Consider the following 17,734-nt stretch of genomic DNA (forward strand, 5'->3'; position numbering starts at 1 on the left):
AATGAACAAACTAACTGTTGTATTGCACTACTTTACACTAACAACTACTCTATTACACAAGTATCTTAAATGCTTAATACTCAGTAGGTATCGGTAAAAGTGAATAATAGAAACCGTTATCAATGCATCCCTAGAGACAATGATACTCTTACTGCATACAACATAGAGGCCAGGCAGCAAATCAATCATATCACATCTACAAGTTTATCATAGCCTAGGGATAATCATTACACACTGATGGTGATAGTCATCACTCAGGACACAACCTTAATGCAAATAGAAAAGAATTGGTCAATGTTAACAGATTAAATTGAGTTATTAAATGTTGATGCACCTTAAAGATCTCTGTTTAAATGTATACGTAGCCTCAAATGTTCAGCTAACTCAATATATTTAAATACTGTTTGGAAATAAGCAATTTTACATTAACATATGATATTCATTTGTGTTTAAAGTAATTGTCAGTTTACAGTACATGAGCTCATCCAATCAGCTTAGAGCACTTAGAACATTCCAATGCACTGCCTGATGGCCACAGTACAGCAGAAGACTATAGGAGGTGTTGGTGTTAGATGATAGAGTACAGAAAGCTGTGGCGTTTGTTGGTGATGGGAGTGTTTTGAGGTTGTTGTTATCACATGGTATTATACAGTTATAAGTAGAGAGGAATACAGAAAGAGAGAGAGGAGGAGTAAAGGGAGAGAAACAGGAATGCAGAGAAGGGTAGTGGGCAGATAGAGACAAAAAGAGAGAGAGAGAGAGAGAGAGAGAGAGAGAGAGAGAGAGGGGGGGTGTATGGAGTGATAATGCTGACGGTGTGTTTGCTGCAGTACATTCCCATTACAGAGCCATAAATCCTGCTGTGTCTCTGCAGGGCCGCCTGTGTCAGCATTCACCTGCTTCAGAGAGAGAGAGAGAGAGAGAGGGAGAAAGAGAGAGAGAGAGAGAGAGAGAGAGAGAGAGAGAAAGAGAGAGAGAGATGAAAATGAGACAAGACGAACATTGTCCAGAAATCTGTGGCTGCTTGTAGATTTGGAATACTGAATGATAGAAGAGCTGATGAAGGTAATGGAGACTTCCTGGGAAAGCCACCCCAACAATGCCCAGCACAATCAGAGAGTACAGACACACCAGACAGTTCAGACTGAGCAGTGAAGAATCATTTTCCAGCTTCAAGTTCGGCATTTAATTTGTTACGGGATGAGTAACAAAAGTAACGCAATAGTTACTTTTACTGACAGTGAAGTAACTCAGTTAGTAACTCAGTTTTTTGGAGGAGTAACTAGTAACTATAACTAATTACTTTTTTAAAGTAATTAGTTATAGGCTCTTGCTAATACAAGAGCCTTGACACATATGTAATATATTTAAAGTTGGTTTAAATCCCATTTTCATGTTTTCTTATGTTTTTCTTTATGTGTTCTCTGAACTCATTTTATTGAGTTGTACTGGCTGGTAAGTTCACTTAATAAATGTACTACACATCTTTACCACTAAAACAAAGCAATACCTAACACTGTCTCTGCATTCTATCCTCTCAGCACAGTGTGCTGGTGGTAAACTGAAGAGCTGGTTAGCTTTTAGCCTAGCCTCCACTCACTCGCCAGAGTTTGCCTTTTGAAAAAAATGTTCAATGCTGTCTATTCTTATGTGTGTTGGTTCTTTTGGTTCTCCACTTTGGTTAATGAAGAGAAGACACAGTACAGCTAGCATTATCTTTTACTTATCTTTTGACTAACACGATGAAGCTTGGTCTAATCATACTGTTTTTTTTATTTTTTTCAGGTTGATCGTTCTTATATAAGAGATAAAACATTAACATTGCCATTGCTGGTCTAGAGTTAAGCTATTTTAAAATCTTAAACAACAGTACCGGCTTTACTTCTTAAACTGGCTGTGCTGTTTTAACCAAGTAACATCTAACATTACATTTCTTTGTTATCCTGTAGATTAATGTGTGTGTGTGTGTGTGTGTGTATCTGCAGGGCATTGTGTTAAAGGGGTGTGTATTTGAATTGCAGATTGGAAACATTCAGAAAGTGATAAATGTGTTTGTTCACACAGAGGCAGAAAACATGCGTACAATTACAGAAGATTAACAGCAGAGAGAAAAAAAAAGCTTTTTGTCTTTTCACACACACACACACACACACACACACACACAAAGAGAGTTAAACACTTTAATATACATGTATATCATACAACAAAAGATTTTTCAAACTATAAACCGTCCTGATTGTCTAAGTTTTGAATGTCCTGAAAAAAAAAAAATCAAAAAAGTAACAGAATGTTGAACAGATCGACCAAAGAAAACAATAGCAGTTGATGACAAACATTGTAAGTGCTGGTAAGAAACAACAACAATCTCTAGAGGGCAGAGGTGAAGGTATTGTAAGCTGCTGTTCACAGAAGACTTATTGGACAAAAGTACAGTGGCCTCACCAGAATATGCAAACCACTATTAGCAAGTACAAAATGAAGGCCAAGCTGGAACATTTCAAGATGCACAGAGACAAGCCTACATAGACTGATTACCAGTGTAATCACTATTCCAAGCATAACAAGCAGAAGCAGAAGGTAATGTCATGATTTAAGCTTGCATGGCTTATTCTTAGATGGGCTTATTAATCTTCATTGATGTAAAGTGAACTCAGAAGTCTGCAGTAACATCTTGTCTGTCAATTTAAAGAAATATACAATCAAACTGATTGGACGATCCTTCATCATGCAGCAAGATGATAACCCAAGACACCCTTCCAACCTCGTTTCATATCATTTTTTTTTTTTTTGCGTCAAGCAAAAAACAAAACAGGAATACCCGCTGGACAGGGTGCCAGTTCATCACCATTATGAATGAGTTCAGTCTGCAGCTGGACTGAGAAACACTGAGCTGTGCTGAGGCAGAGAAGCACAAAGCATAAAGCGCAGTGACTGGCATCAGTTATGGATGTGTGTGTGTGTGTGTGTGTAAGAAAAAGTGAATGAGAGTGGAGGGAGAGGCACTGACCCAGGTGTTCCCCAGCAAGCTGTGCAGGATTCTCTCTGAACGTGTGTGTGTGTGCATGCGCACGCTGCAGGCAGCCCCTCGTAAAGCCCATTAGAGCGATGTAGAGTTTCTGCCTGCCTCATTACACTGTTTAAAGACACACACACACACACACACACACACACACACACACACCTGCACTGATCCCAGTCACTGCACTTCATGCTTTGTGCTTCTCTACCTCCGCACTGCTCATCTCTCTCTCTCGCTTTCTCTCTGTTTTCTTCTTCTTTTAGCCCCTCCAGTTTACTACTTAATGGGATTGGCACCTTGACCTCCTGATTATGAGGGCACTTAAAACTCGACCCCACTCTGGAGATTCACTCTAAAGACCTTAAAATATCCGTTCTGTTGTCCAAACACCCTGCTTTCTACACAGTAGCACTGCAGCTCCACTAGCAACGTTTCTAAACGCTTCTGTTTTTAGAGAGAAAACGTTGCAGGAGGGTTTTATATAAGCAGTAAAAGACGTGGATTTCCAGTGTTGCTTTTTACAGTGAAGGTTCTTATAATTGTGTAATAGATCTTTCTCATATGAATCACTACTGTACTACTGTACACTGATGGACATGGTAGTCTGGAAGTGAGGTGTGTTCTGGTAAATTTCTGGCATATTGTTAGAATTGGCAACGGAAAACACCTAGACAACCTAGACAAATGCTATCAGTAAGATGTTTATTGCTATCTTGAGAGTGAATTGTTAACACAGAGGTGCATGCCCCGTGCACATACACCCATGTACATGCAATTGTGTGTACTTACCCATAGTGTGTGCCAGTTGGCAGCTATTTAAACTTTATATCAACAATAAACAGAATGCAAAATAAAATAATATTATTGTACATAATTCATCTATCTTTTGTTAATTTGTATTTTTTTTATTCCTAATCCTGCAACAGAAAATTGTATTTATATACACAGTTCTGTTGTTGTATGCTCTGTAAGGGCTGAAGTGTGTAAGCAGCAGTTACATACTGTTGGAGGCTGCAAGGATAATTAACCTCAGAAAAGCATCATGTGTTCCCTCACTCCCCTCATCAAATTCCCCCCAAAATCAGACTTCTCATCCCCTTTCTCACTTGTTTCAATTATGTCTGGCTCCCGGGCCTGCACTCACACTCACATACACACACACACATATATATACACACAATCCTCATAACAAAAGTATGGAGGGGCTGTGTTCAGTTTGAACATTACTCAAGCCCATGGGCATCAGAGCAGATATGAGAGACTTAATTACAGCATTCACTCATATTTCTGAACTAAACACAGAAAGAGAGAGAGAGAGAGAGAGAGAGAGAGAGAGAGAGAGATTGGAAACAGAGCTAAAGGGTATGAGTGAGGAGGAGGGGTTAATATATGTGAAAGAAATTGAAGAGAGGAAAAAGATACAGAACATAGGAGAAAGAATCCAGATAGCCGTGTCTGTATTCGCCTCTTGGTCAGATAGCAGCTGTGTTCGATGCTCTGTGGAGCTCAAAACTGTATCTCCTCAATCACGCATCCCAACACTGCTCCAGTAATATACCTTAGGTGGCAAGTGCTGCTAAACTGGTGCAAAATGCTCCAAGCCACACACACACACACACACACTGCTGTGTGTACCACATACATGCTATTCAATAAAGCAGTTTCTAGACTTAAGTTCTCTATTACAGTATATAGTAGCTTCTACAGTGCTTCATACTGAACCTTTATCCATTGCTAAGCAGTGATTGGACCTAAAGTACTGCACAGCCTCAGTTCCAGTAATAAAACAGGACCCAATTGCTTCTTTCCATCATTGCATTAAGTCTATATTACAATATCGCAAATGCTGATCATGAAGCAATGAGTGGACCTAAGCCCAGTACTATAGGATCTCAATTCCAGTAATGATGCAATGGTTGGACCTCAAACCCTGATTACAGTTATGATGCAATTATGGGACCCAAGTGCTTTATTTAAAGGACTGTGGTACTTCACTGATAGTGTATGTATTATATTTCCTGTTTTAATTTTTTTATTCCAGAATTTCTTAATGAACCCATTATTTTTAATCTGCAGTGCTTTGATCCAGTATTTAAAAATCGTAATTGGAACTTTGTTAATGGTCACAGTAGGGTTATGTGCTTAATTCATGGAATGGTGGTTGGACCTAATAGCTCAGTTACAATACTGCATTGTTGTGTCCTTATGATAATGCATTAATTGGACTTAGTACTTCATTACAGCAGTGTCTAATAAAGAAGGAGTAATTGGACCTAATGCTTTATTGCAGCAGGGTTCTGAATCCAGTGATACGGCATTGATTGGATCTAAGTGCTAACAGGGTTGCAGTGTATTGATCCTAATAATGAAGCAGCGGCTGGACCTAAGTACTCTAAGTATGATTGCAAGTCATGTAGATGGATGCCGGTTTTCTGGACAGGGAATGTTTCAGGACTGAGACCAGCTATTCTGTTTATAATCAAATGAAGTAGAAACCATTTTCATTACCATGTAAACAAATATTAATATTGGATACACTGTGTAAAAATGAAAATAAAGGATGTGCAAATAAAGGATGTCAGTGGCGAATAGGAAAGATGTAACTTTTGTGTAGCATACCAAGAAATTAGCATTAGCAGCTGAACAGTAGCCACGGTTAGAGCTAGTAAATACTACCTGAGAGCACCACACTGAGAAACCCTGAGTGTTCTGGTAAGTCAGGGTGATATTAGCTAGCGGTTTGTCCCAGGCAGCTTGTTTTAACATGGTAAACAGACAGGCTACAGTCCAATATACTGACCTCTGAACAGTAAAAGAGCTAGTGCACAGTTAGTGGATAAAGGTAGGATTTAGGATATTGTCTTTGATCAATTATTGTACCTAAATAAAGTAAGAGCACACTGTTGCTTCAGATGTATTGAGTAGATTCTATATGTAATTTTTGCAGCGTATAACTGCAGCAGTTTGTGTTGGATACGTGTCCTTACAGCAGGGTCGGTAGGAGCGGCCTGTTTCTTAAAAAAACATCACTTTTATAAAGTGCAACATTTTGCTGCATTTCACTTACATATCTCCCTACCTTCATTCCCAACACATCAAAGCACTGAAAATCCCCACAATCCCAGATTAAAGCACATAAACTCATCTGCATGAGTTTACACAGCACTTTCTCCAACACATTAAACTCTCTCATGACCCGCTCTCTCTCAGTCACACTCATACTGTAAATGCACTAAAACTACGAGCTGTTGTGTTGTGGGCGTGGCTAAACCCTGAGGTTTACATTTAGCCAGGACCTTTTCAAGGCATTGGGGGCCCCGAGAAAAAAATGTTACTAGCATTGACTGCCAGGAAGGTAACTGACATAAACATTACCCATACATTTTGTTGCTGGTGTACCTGCTGCTAAAATACACCATTCACACATGACATGTAGGCCTGATCACTTACTGCTGTCTAGTTTATTTTGCTTTTTCTTCCTTTCTCTTTTCTTTTCTGGCTTTTTGATGGATAACTCCACTAAGTTTCATATTTTGCCGACAACCGTGTAGTTGTTCTATCTTGCACTGACTGTCATTGAATTTAAAGGGGTGCTTACACAGTACATTCAATTCATAACCACTTGTTGTCTGGGGGATCCAGGCCAACTCGGGGCCCTGTGCAATTGATTGGTTTGCTTGCCTTGATTCAACGGTTCAAAATTTAGCATTTTCTTTTAACAGGTTATTTTCATACATGGTCTCTGCTTTAAACAGTGAATGTTGAGCTGACATGTTTCTTAGTAAATATATGTTTCTGCTGGTTTATTTACTGAGGATCAGAATCAGGGAGAGCAGACTGAAGAGGAAGAGCTATTAAATATTTGGACACAGACGAGTGGTGAGAGTTTACGGTGGATCTGGAGGGGGAGTAGATTTTAAGTTGTCAGCTGATGAAAAGCTTCAGAGCAAAGCTGCACAATAGAATAGGGCACTGGAGTCTGTATTCATATCTGTTTAAAACTAAGGATTATATATATTTATTTTGAAATGTATTCACATTTGTTGAGACCTCTAACACACACACATAATGTACTTGTACACACTCACACACACACACACACACAGCCCTATTACTCTGTGTAATAAGTTACCCTCATTACACGCTGATCGCCCCTCTTTGTAACATCACTCACCGCTTGCCGCTGTCAGAAGGGGGTGGAGTCTCCACTGCAGCATCTGCCACTGAGCGTCAGAAGGATTTGAATAATTCCCAGAATGCCGAGCAGGGGGTCTCGGAGTATCTCCGCCTGTATTCCACTGAACGGTGGCAACTGACTGATGGAAAGCAAGTGTGTGTGTGTGTGTGTCTGCTGGTGGTGAACGCTGATTAACGAGCACCTCTCACACTCAGCGGAAGCGGAAATTAAGTATTTGGGTTTAAGTGGGACATTTGTCAAGTCCCTGCAGTGTTTAGGGTGGGGCTGCCTTTTCTAATGTACCAACATAGAGGCTTAAACTGCAACATACACCTGTAACTTATAATTATAAATACACCTAAAAATATATATTTTAACAAAGACCGGCAATTTATAGCAAAACTATATACCCACAAAACATTTGGACAGTGACACAACATTTATGATTTGGTCTCTGCATGTTATCACACTGGATTTGAAAGGAAACAAATTAGATGTAATTGAAGTGTAGACTTTCAGGTTTAAACTAAGGGTTTAAACAATAAAAAATATGACTATTATGACTTAGAACTATTTTTGTTCACGGCCTCCTCATTCCAGGGGTTTAAAAAATTTTGGACAAATACATTTGACCATTATTAAAATAATATTTTTTCTTTCTTAGTTGAGAATCACTTGCAGGCAGTGACTGTGTCCCACTAGCATCTTAGTACCACTGAAAGCCATGCATAACAATGCCACCACCATGTTTAACAGAGAATGTGGTCAGCTTTGTTTTGAGCTGTTCCAAGCCTTTTCCATACGTTCTTCTTCCCATCATTCCAGTACAGGCTGATCTTAGTTATATCTGTCCAAAGAATGCTGTTCAGACCTAATCTGGCTTATTTCTTTCTTGTTTTTTGGACTAAGTCTAATCTGGTCTTGTATTAATAATTTGAACCTTATGATGAAGCTGGGCCTGTCGCAATAATTAAGTTATCGACTTATCGTACGATAACAGCCATCGGGTCTCCGCACGAGTTTGTTTACATTTGAAAGCTAGATTTCTAGTGCTGCTCTCTCACCGGCTCTCTGTCTGAGGCAAAGTCAGATCTGTCAGACAGCGACATCTATCGGTTAATGAGGATTGTAATGCACGCAGAGCTGCAACAGTGACTGTGCCTCCACACACACACACACACACAGCGGAGAGTGTGTGGAGTTGTGTTTGCTGGCGAACGTATTTGAGTGTCTGACAGTTACATTAAAAACTACAATTATAGCAAGAGCTATGGCTGAGCCAGCTGTGTCTTTGATCATATGGACACGTGTGTTTTGGAGCTAATGTGTTTTACAGCATATGCTTATATGATCAGAAAAAAATATCTGAAAGTTACTTTGTGTTATATCTACAGTTAAAAAAAAATATTCATGTAAATGTTACTCATCTATTTGATTTTACTTTATTTTTTTAAAAAAGATCTGTTTAATATTTAGTGCAGTTTTTTCAGAACCCACAGAGTACCAGGGTGGTTGCACTTTATTTGTTTTATTTATTTAGGATTAAAATATTTTTATATTGGAAGCCCAATGTCTGTTTTTAATGATAAAAAATGGTCTAATAGTATTATTATGCTAGTATAGTATTACTGTGGCAGACTGTCTTAAAGCTCCTTTGGAAGCCCAGAAGCAGGAAAATAGCATTTTCTTTAGTGACGCTTTAAAATGACAATATTATCGTTTATCGCAATAATTTCTGGGACAATATATCATCCTGAAAATTTTGTTATTGTGACAGGCCTAGATGAAGCCTCTGTATTTGCTCTCATGAAGCCTTCTCTTTATAGTAGACTGAGATCAGAGATATATAGTAACAAAGGAGAGGTACTTCACTACTGTACTTAAATACTAAAATGCTGTATCTGTATCTAATTTTGGAATAATTTAATGCTTTTCTGATATATTTTTATGTGCTGCATCCATACTCGTTAATCGTTAAATATAAACATGTTCTGAATTATCACTGCCAGTGCATTTGTTGAGTTGATTCTCAGTCATTTGCAAGATCATGTATGTCTTTAATTTAGCTGATCCCAACAGCTGTTCATTTTTTATTCTGGAGTTAAGGATTAAAGCAGTTATGTTCTAGGCTTCTTTGTTGCAGGATGCTATGACCCCTCTCAAGAGTCCATCACAGTAAGTATCAAAATACTAACCAGATACCTCTCTTGAGAGTCCATAACTCAGCCTTGTACATCAGAACACAGCAGAGCAGACCACATTTAAGCACCAACAAAAGTACAGCAGAAACAGCCAGAGAGTAAAAAGTGAGACAACTGCTAACAAACTCTAAATACAGCAACAAACCAACCTCTTACAATTAACCAAATAGTTCATTCAACACGAAAACCTGAATTAACATCAACTCATTCTTTTAAAACACCAAATGCATGTTCTCTGTTCCAGAACTACCTGTAGCCTATCACTATTCCTTTCCTGTATCATGACCCAACTATTCCTCTCTGTTATCCTGAACCATCTATTCCTCTCCACATGTTTTTAAAAGCATTGATCGGATCATCTGTAAAATATAGACCTATAATATATCATAATTTACAAGTCAAAAGATACACAATCCATACATATATCCAGAGCTCAGTTGGGGTTGACAAAGTAGGGTTTTTAAATAAAATGTGAGTGAACAATGTAGGTGTTTCTAATAAAGTGGAGGGGGGTGTGGGGAGTGTAAAAGTATTTCCTTAACATCTGTACTAAAAGCTTCTCGTGTAGCAGAGAAGGAAGGGTTCAATGTGGATGTTGTGCGGCTTTCCGTCTGATAACTCTGCCTGAAATTGGTGGTTGTAAATAATGGATAGGGCACCTCAGGTCCCCGCTGTGCTATTGTGTGTTCTCTGGTTGCCCGGTCAGCGTAAGAAACTGAACACACACTCTCAGGTATTGAGGGAAGTGCCTGGAAGAGCAGAAAATATATCCTTCTGGGTGTCTCACAGTGGAGTGAATTGCATAGGAGTGAAGTGTGTGTGTGTGTGTGTGTGTGAGAGAGAGAGAGAGAGAGAGAGAGTGTTTTTGAATGAGTGTGTGTGAGGGAGTGTGTGTGTGTGTGTGTGTGAAAGAAAGAAAGCGAGAGAGAACTAGAAAAAAAAATAGAAAACTAGATAACTAGAAAAAGATAAAGAAACACAGCTAGATTTGTAACTAATAAACTAATAAGTACACTGCAAAAACATCCATTGGTAAAAACTAGACAAAATATAAGTAAATTTAGACATATATGCTTATATTAAGCGAAAAACACTGATTTTTTTGCCTTACATTTGGAAACAAGAATTAGAATAACTTGATTGATGACTTTTTTTGCTTATTTTTGAGTTCAAATCATGTAAAATAAGAATAATTTTAAGTTAGGCTGAATAAGATCATTATTGCAAAAATAAGTGAAATAATCTAAAACTTATAATGCTTAATAAGACAAAAAGTCTTATCAGAAAAGAAAATAAGATCTATTGCCTTAAAAATCTCACTTGAAATTTTCATTTGCTAAGATTTAGTTTTTTGCAGTGTATTCTCTATAGAGAAAATACACTACTGTACAGTCTTCAAAAGACTGGTACAAGAAAAGGTCTGGCTGACCTACATGGCAACAACGTATTTAGCCCAACTTACCACTGGACTAAGTCCCACTTTTAGCAGTAAAGAGAAGAATTGGAGGTCTGACAGGTGAATTGCAGTAATAAAGTCATTGATAAGATGATAAAATAAAAAGCAGCTTGTCTGGGTCATACAGCACTGCTACTGGAAAACTAAACAATAGGGGTGTTCTGAAACTTTTGACCTGTAGTGTATATACAGGTGGCAGCTGTTTTTATCTAGGGCAACCTAGATGCATTCTATTCTACAGTTTTACAACAGAACATCATTAAACAATTATTTACTGCACCATTTTACAGTAAAAAATACAGAAATTGGTTAAAGTGCAGATGTGGGCACTATATATACAAATGAACACAAAAATGATCACTTAATGTAGTGTTCCTTTAAATCAGCGTATCACAGTGATAATTCTCAAATGGTTTTGAAAGCTCTCTCCACTGTCTAAGATGTGTTTAACTCAAAGACGCTTTGGGAAACCGAGCTTGAACATCAAGTTTTGAAAACTTCTGACAGACTGTGTGTGTGTGTGTGTGTGTGTGGATGGTGAGTGTGTGTGTGTGTGTGTGTATTGGGAGGGGTGGGGGTATTAGCGTCTCCCTGGATGACCTTGCCTGCACTAACAGTGGTAATGTGAGCAGCTGTGTGTGGCGTTTTGGCTCGGCTCTGGCACTCTGGTGTGTGTTTGGGTTTCCTCTGGCTGCATTAGAGATCTCTGGGACTTTAATGCTCCTCCAGGCTGGCCTGAGTCCAGCGTCAGCAAGATATCATTACCCACAATGCCTTGCCCTAGACTACCCTGAGCAGGTCCAGGATCGGTAGAGAGAACCTGGTTTAGAAAAGCAGCCAAGTCTGCAGAACCGATGAGGCAACGGCGGAAATACCGACGGACACACAATCCGACGCCAGGGCACTTCTACACGGATTCTTTATCATCCGGGGGAAAGAAGAGTGGATGAGTGAAGAGTGGATAAAAGAAGAGAGAGAGAGAGAAAGAGAGAAAAAGGGATGTGTACAGGTGTGTGTCAGCAGGAGAGGCATACACTGTAACACATTGTTACTATACAGTATGTGATTAAACTGCATCTAAACTCTCTAAATTACCTCTCCCTATTAATCTCTACTCATTTTATTCCTCCATCTCTAACTCCTTCATCTTCTTCTCTCTCTCTTTCATCTCTCTCTTCCTCTCTCTCAATCTTTTTTTGTTATAGAGTAGAGGATAGTGAGTGAATACAGTGTTTAAAAACCACTGCATCTGATTAACTTGTACCAGCACAACACACACTAACATACTACCACCACCATGTTAATCAGTGTCTCTGCAGTGCTGAAAATGAGGGAGGGAGAAATATGCATTTTTTATTAGTATTTTTGGAATTGTGAGCATTGTTTAAAAATGTCCCCTGTCACAACTTTGTTTGGATGTATAGCAATCTAAAATTTAGGGATGGATGTACATTAACGAATTAAATAAAGTTGACCTGATATAACATGAAATATCTTGGGTTCATACTGTCCCAGTGTAAGAAACACTGCATTTTTATTTTATTTGCATTTTCTATGCTGTTCCAGCCTATTTATGATTTGAGGTTGTAAATAAAACAGATTAGTATAAAACGCTAGGATTTATGTTATTGACAGAATTATTTGTCAATAAAGAAGGTCAAAGGAAAATGAAATAAATCAGAATATGCCTTACATGTTTTTCCCAGAGTGTTACTGCATTCTCTTCTCTCCACCGTCTTTTACAAATATTTTTCAAAATCTTATTCAATTTAGTCCTTTGTATTAGAATGTCTGACCATTTTGTATTAAACAGTTTCTGGTCGTATCCTATTTAGAGTAAATTCAGTCTGAAGCAGCTCCTGCTGTGAACACTGATTATAAAAATCATAAAGATAACCCAACATTTTAACTAGTTATTTAACCTTATTTATAGAGTAGTTAACTAGCTTTCTAACACAACTCGCACTAGATCCGAGTGTGTGGAACTCTATATAACTCATATGACTCACCAATTTACAAAGAAGAGAAGCTGTGTCTGTGGCTGAAGGAGCTGAATTTAAAACATTTGTTCACACGTGCACACATTTACTCAGCATTTTGTGTAAAAGTGTGTTTGGGGAAAGCTTTTCATGTTCAGCTCTGGGTGTGTCAGAACTCTTAGAATCTGGGTTTTCAACTGTGGGCATAGTTTCAGTTGGGTGCTTGCTAATTTGAAAAATGATTCCCTCTCTTTCTCTCTCTCTCTCTCTCTCTCTCTCTCAATTACCCTCTGTATATCTCTCATGTCTCACTTTCTTGCTCTTTCTTTTTTTCAACCCTTATGTCTCTCGTTCTTGGCATCTCTGCTTGTCTCTCCTTATCTCTCTTTGTCTCTCTATCTATTCCTCTCTAACTCTCTCTGCCTCTCTTTCTCTATCCCTCTCTCCGTCTCTCTGCTTCTCGCTGTCACAGGCGAGCAAGCCCCACTTTAGCTGTCAATGGAAATCTAATTGGCTGAAAAGCGATCAATGGAAAGTAAATTGGTTTTGATATGGAAGCAGCAGCACAGAAGCCCCGCCCTCTGCACTCCAAGAGAGGAAGAGAGACAGAGAGTGAGACAGAGAGCGAGACAGAGAGTGAGACAGAGACAGGGGGATGCTACCTGTCAGTTGAATACCTGTCTCAGGTGCTGAAATTAACTCCACAGCTCTTGACCAATCAGCTGACAGCTCCGCCTCCTTCCTCTGTTCTGCCATAACGTTGTGGCTGTTCTGTTCCAGAGATGTGATTCCATTAGATCTGTTTTCTGTTTATTTGGTCCTGTGTGTGTGTGTGTATGTGTGTGTGTGTGTGTGTGTGTGTGTTCAGTCTAAAGTGGACTGTGTATGAACAGTTTTCTCCTGATCGAACATTTATCACTTTGCCACTTGCTCCCCCACCCACAAAACCACACACACACACACACACAAAACATGCACACACACACACACACACACATGCACACACACACACACACACACACACACAAAACATGCACACACACACACACACACACACGCCCACACAGTCTCATCTTTCTCTCTTTCACTTTTATGAAAATATGGAAGAGCTGACTGCAGTATTTTCCTGTGTGTGTGTGCATGTGTGTGTGTGTGTGTGTGTGTGTGTGTGTGTCTGTGTGTGTCTAGTGCATATGTGTTTGTGTGTGCGTGTGTGTGTATGTATAGTGCATGTGTGTGTGTGTGTATGTATAGTGCATATGTGTGTGTGTGTGTGTGTGTGTGTGTATGTCTAGTGCATCCAGGAAGTGATGAATTAGTTTGTTTTCACGTTGGTGTCACGTCTGGTGCTGTTAGCTCATCTGTCCCTTCCACACCCAGCTCTAACGGAGGTTCTCAGGTTAACAACTACACTACCCAGAATGCACCACCCGCTGACATCACGCACTCACCTGATCACGTGACACCTCACCTGCTTCCACCAGGAAGCCCCGAATACTAATTACTGGCACTATAAAGGTGCACGCCAAACAGACTTCATCGCCGCGTATTGTAGGTTATCCTCATACAAAGCGTTACTTATCTCTTGTCTCAGTTTACTTTGTGTATGACCTTGCCTTTTGTTTCCCGACGCCGATTTTTGCCTCTGCCTTTGATATTGGATTGTTTTGTGTATGACCTGGACTGTGCTTTCACCACCGCCTCTTGGATTATCTCTGATACTGGATTGCTTGTGTATGAACTCTGGACTGTCTCTCGTTTATGGTATGGTTTTGTCTTCATTGCTCTGTCTACTGGTGATCACCCTTGTTTCTGTATCGACCCTGAATACATCTGTTTATTCTTATAATAAACATCTATTGTTTTTATCAGTATCTGCGCTTGTCTGCTATTCTGTTCTGACCATGACAGAATACGCGGCCGTACAAGATCAGATAGCAGATACTGAGGCTATTAGATCTGGTTTAGCCAACCAGGGGAGGCTACTCGGTCAGCACCAGCAAACGCTCGCTGGTGTGACCCAAGCTGTTTCGGAGCTAGCCCGCCAGCAAACCACGCAGCAGCAACAACTAGCTGAGCTGCTAGCTCACCTCAGAGGCGTAACTGAGCCTAGCCCTAGCCCGTTAGCTACCCCCAGTATGCCTAACGCTAACTCTTCTGTGCCTGGATTTTCTGTCTCTAAACCGGAGTTGTTTGATGGGGATCCGGAAAAATGCAGCGGTTTTCTTTTACAATGCTCCGTGTTTTTCAGTAATTCACCGCCTACAACCGATAAAGCTAAGATCGGTTTTGTTATCTCACGGCTTTCTGGTAAGGCACTCGAGTGGGCTACAGCTATTTGGGAAGAACTTTCTGGGGCTAGTTACACTGACTTTTTAGCTACTTTCCGCTCAGTGTTTGATCATTCGCGTTATGGACAATCTAATGGAGAACTTTTGCTGGCTCTAAAGCAAGGTCAGAAGCCGGTGGCTTCCTACGCTCTGGAGTTTCGCACTCTTGCAGCTGGTAGTGGGTGGAATAACGCTGCTTTGATCAACGTGTTTAGATGCGGACTTAACCCAGATGTACAGAGGGAATTAGCCTGCAGAGATGATTCACTGACCCTGGATCAGCTCATCTCACTGTCGATCCGGTTGGATCAACTTCTCTCGCGCCGACCCAAGATCAGTCCTCGCACTCAACACACTCCTGTGTCTCTGACCCGCGCTCCCACTCCGGAGAAAGCTGCGCTGCCTGCCCCAGAGCCCATGGATATCCAGAAAACCCGGCTAACTCCAGAGGAGCGACAGCGTCGAATCCGGCTTCGCCTATGCCTTTATTGTGGGGAGGCCGGGCATTTCAAGGCTGAGTGTGGTCTCCTGACCCGACCTGTGAAAGCTCCAGCCCTGGGACAGCGCGTGGAGTGCTCTCCACACGCTAACGTGGTACGTAAGCATAACACAATCCTTCGCTCTAAATGTTTTTCTTTGCCTGTAAATATTATGTTACCTACTGGTATGCTCTCTGTCCCAGCGCTTGTAGATTCCGGGTCGGAGGGGAACTTCATCAGTCTGGACCTAGTTAAGGAGCATGGAGTACCCACCAGAGAACTTCTACGTCCATTAGCCATCCATGCTGTTGATGGAAAGACTGTTCGCTCCAAGCCGGTTACCCTGCAGACTCTGCCCATCACTCTTCAAGCCAGCGCTCTCCATTATGAGGAACTACCACTCTTCGTGCTTCCCTGCACCGAACATCCTGTTATCCTGGGCATGCCATGGCTGAAGACTCACGATCCCACTGTCTCCTGGCGCGATGGGGATATCACGGTTTGGTCTGCTCACTGTCATGAACATTGTTTAGCTCTGGATAGTTTAGTTATTCAGTCCACTACTGTGGAAAGTCCCCATGTTTCTGAATCTCCTGTTATTCCTCCCGAATACTCTGATTTGCTTGAGGTTTTCAGTAAAGACAATGCTACTAAGTTGCCTCCTCATCGCCCATGTGATTGTGCCATTGACCTAGTGGAGGGTGCCACCTTACCCAAAGCTAGAGTTTACCCCCTTACTCTCGATGAGGAGAAGGCTATGACAGATTACGTTTCCGAAGCGTTAGCTCAGGGTTTCATTCGCCCGTCAAAATCTCCTGTTGGTTCGGGTTTCTTCTTTGTGAAGAAAAAAGACGGTGGACTGAGGCCCTGTATAGATTACCGAGGTTTAAACGCTATCACTAAAAAATTTGCGTACCCCCTGCCTCTCATTCCGTGTGCACTTGAACAGTTGCGCAACGCCTCTTACTTCACCAAACTCGATTTGCGTAGTGCGTACAATTTAATCCGCATTAAGGAGGGGGATGAGTGGAAAACTGCATTCACTACTACTAATGGCCACTATGAATACATGGTTATGAGTTATGGTCTCGCTAACGCCCCCGCCGTGTTTCAGTCATTTATGAATGACATTTTTAGAGACATGATTGGCAAGTTCGTCACACTTTTTATAGACGACATTCTGATCTATTCGTCTGATTTTGACTCTCACGTGCAGCATGTTCGTTCGGTCCTCCAACGTTTATTGGAGAACAATCTCTATGCTAAAGCCGAGAAATGCGAGTTCCATCTTCAGAGAGTCGCATTTCTCGGCTATGTTATCAGCTCCCAGGGAGTTCTTATGGATGACTGTAAAGTAGACGCCGTCACTAGTTGGCCCACTCCCCTGTCCATCAAAGATCTCCAGCGTTTTTTGGGATTTGCAAATTTTTATAGGCGTTTTATTCGTAACTTCAGCAGTATAGCTGCCCCACTCACCGCACTCACTAAGAACGCCACTAAGATCCTTAAATGGTCTCCTGAAGCCGACCAGGCATTTAATAAGTTAAAAGCTGCTTTCGTTTCAGCTCCAGTTCTCATGCACCCCAAACCTGAACTACCGTTTACAGTCGAGGTCGACGCATCTGATACTGGCGTTGGGGCTGTTCTTTCCCAACGCAGCGGTTCACCGCCTAAGCTACATCCCATAGCCTTCTTCTCTCGTAAAATGTCACCTGCTGAGCGCAACTATGGTATAGGGGATAGAGAGTTATTGGCTGTCAAATTGGCTCTAGAGGAGTGGCGTCACTGGCTGGAGGGGGCTGCACACCCATTTACCGTACTTACGGATCACAAAAACTTGGAATATCTACGCACTGCTAAACGTCTAAACCCCCGTCAAGCTCGTTGGTCCTTGTTTTTCTCGCGATTTGATTTTTCTATCTCATTTCGTCCAGGTCACCGTAATACTAAAGCTGACGCATTATCCCGGGTTTTCAGTTCGTCAAATGAGGGTAGCCACCCTTCCGAACCAGAACGCATTCTACCACCCACAGTTCGTATAGCTGCCATTAGATGGGAACTTGACGATCTTATTCAGCAAGGTTCAGTTAACA

The 17,734-nt window shown here is 40.9% G+C and overlaps 1 protein-coding gene across 4 annotated transcripts in view; it reads left to right on the forward strand.

Annotated features, from left to right (window-relative positions):
• Positions 1–17,734, forward strand: part of LOC103045208 (RNA binding protein fox-1 homolog 3) — a 319,394-nt gene that overhangs the window by 71,785 nt on the left and 229,875 nt on the right. The window lies entirely within an intron of this gene.

Source organism: Astyanax mexicanus, chromosome 3 (genome assembly GCF_023375975.1).
Source record: "Astyanax mexicanus isolate ESR-SI-001 chromosome 3, AstMex3_surface, whole genome shotgun sequence".
NCBI classification, from domain to species: domain Eukaryota; kingdom Metazoa; phylum Chordata; class Actinopteri; order Characiformes; family Acestrorhamphidae; genus Astyanax; species Astyanax mexicanus.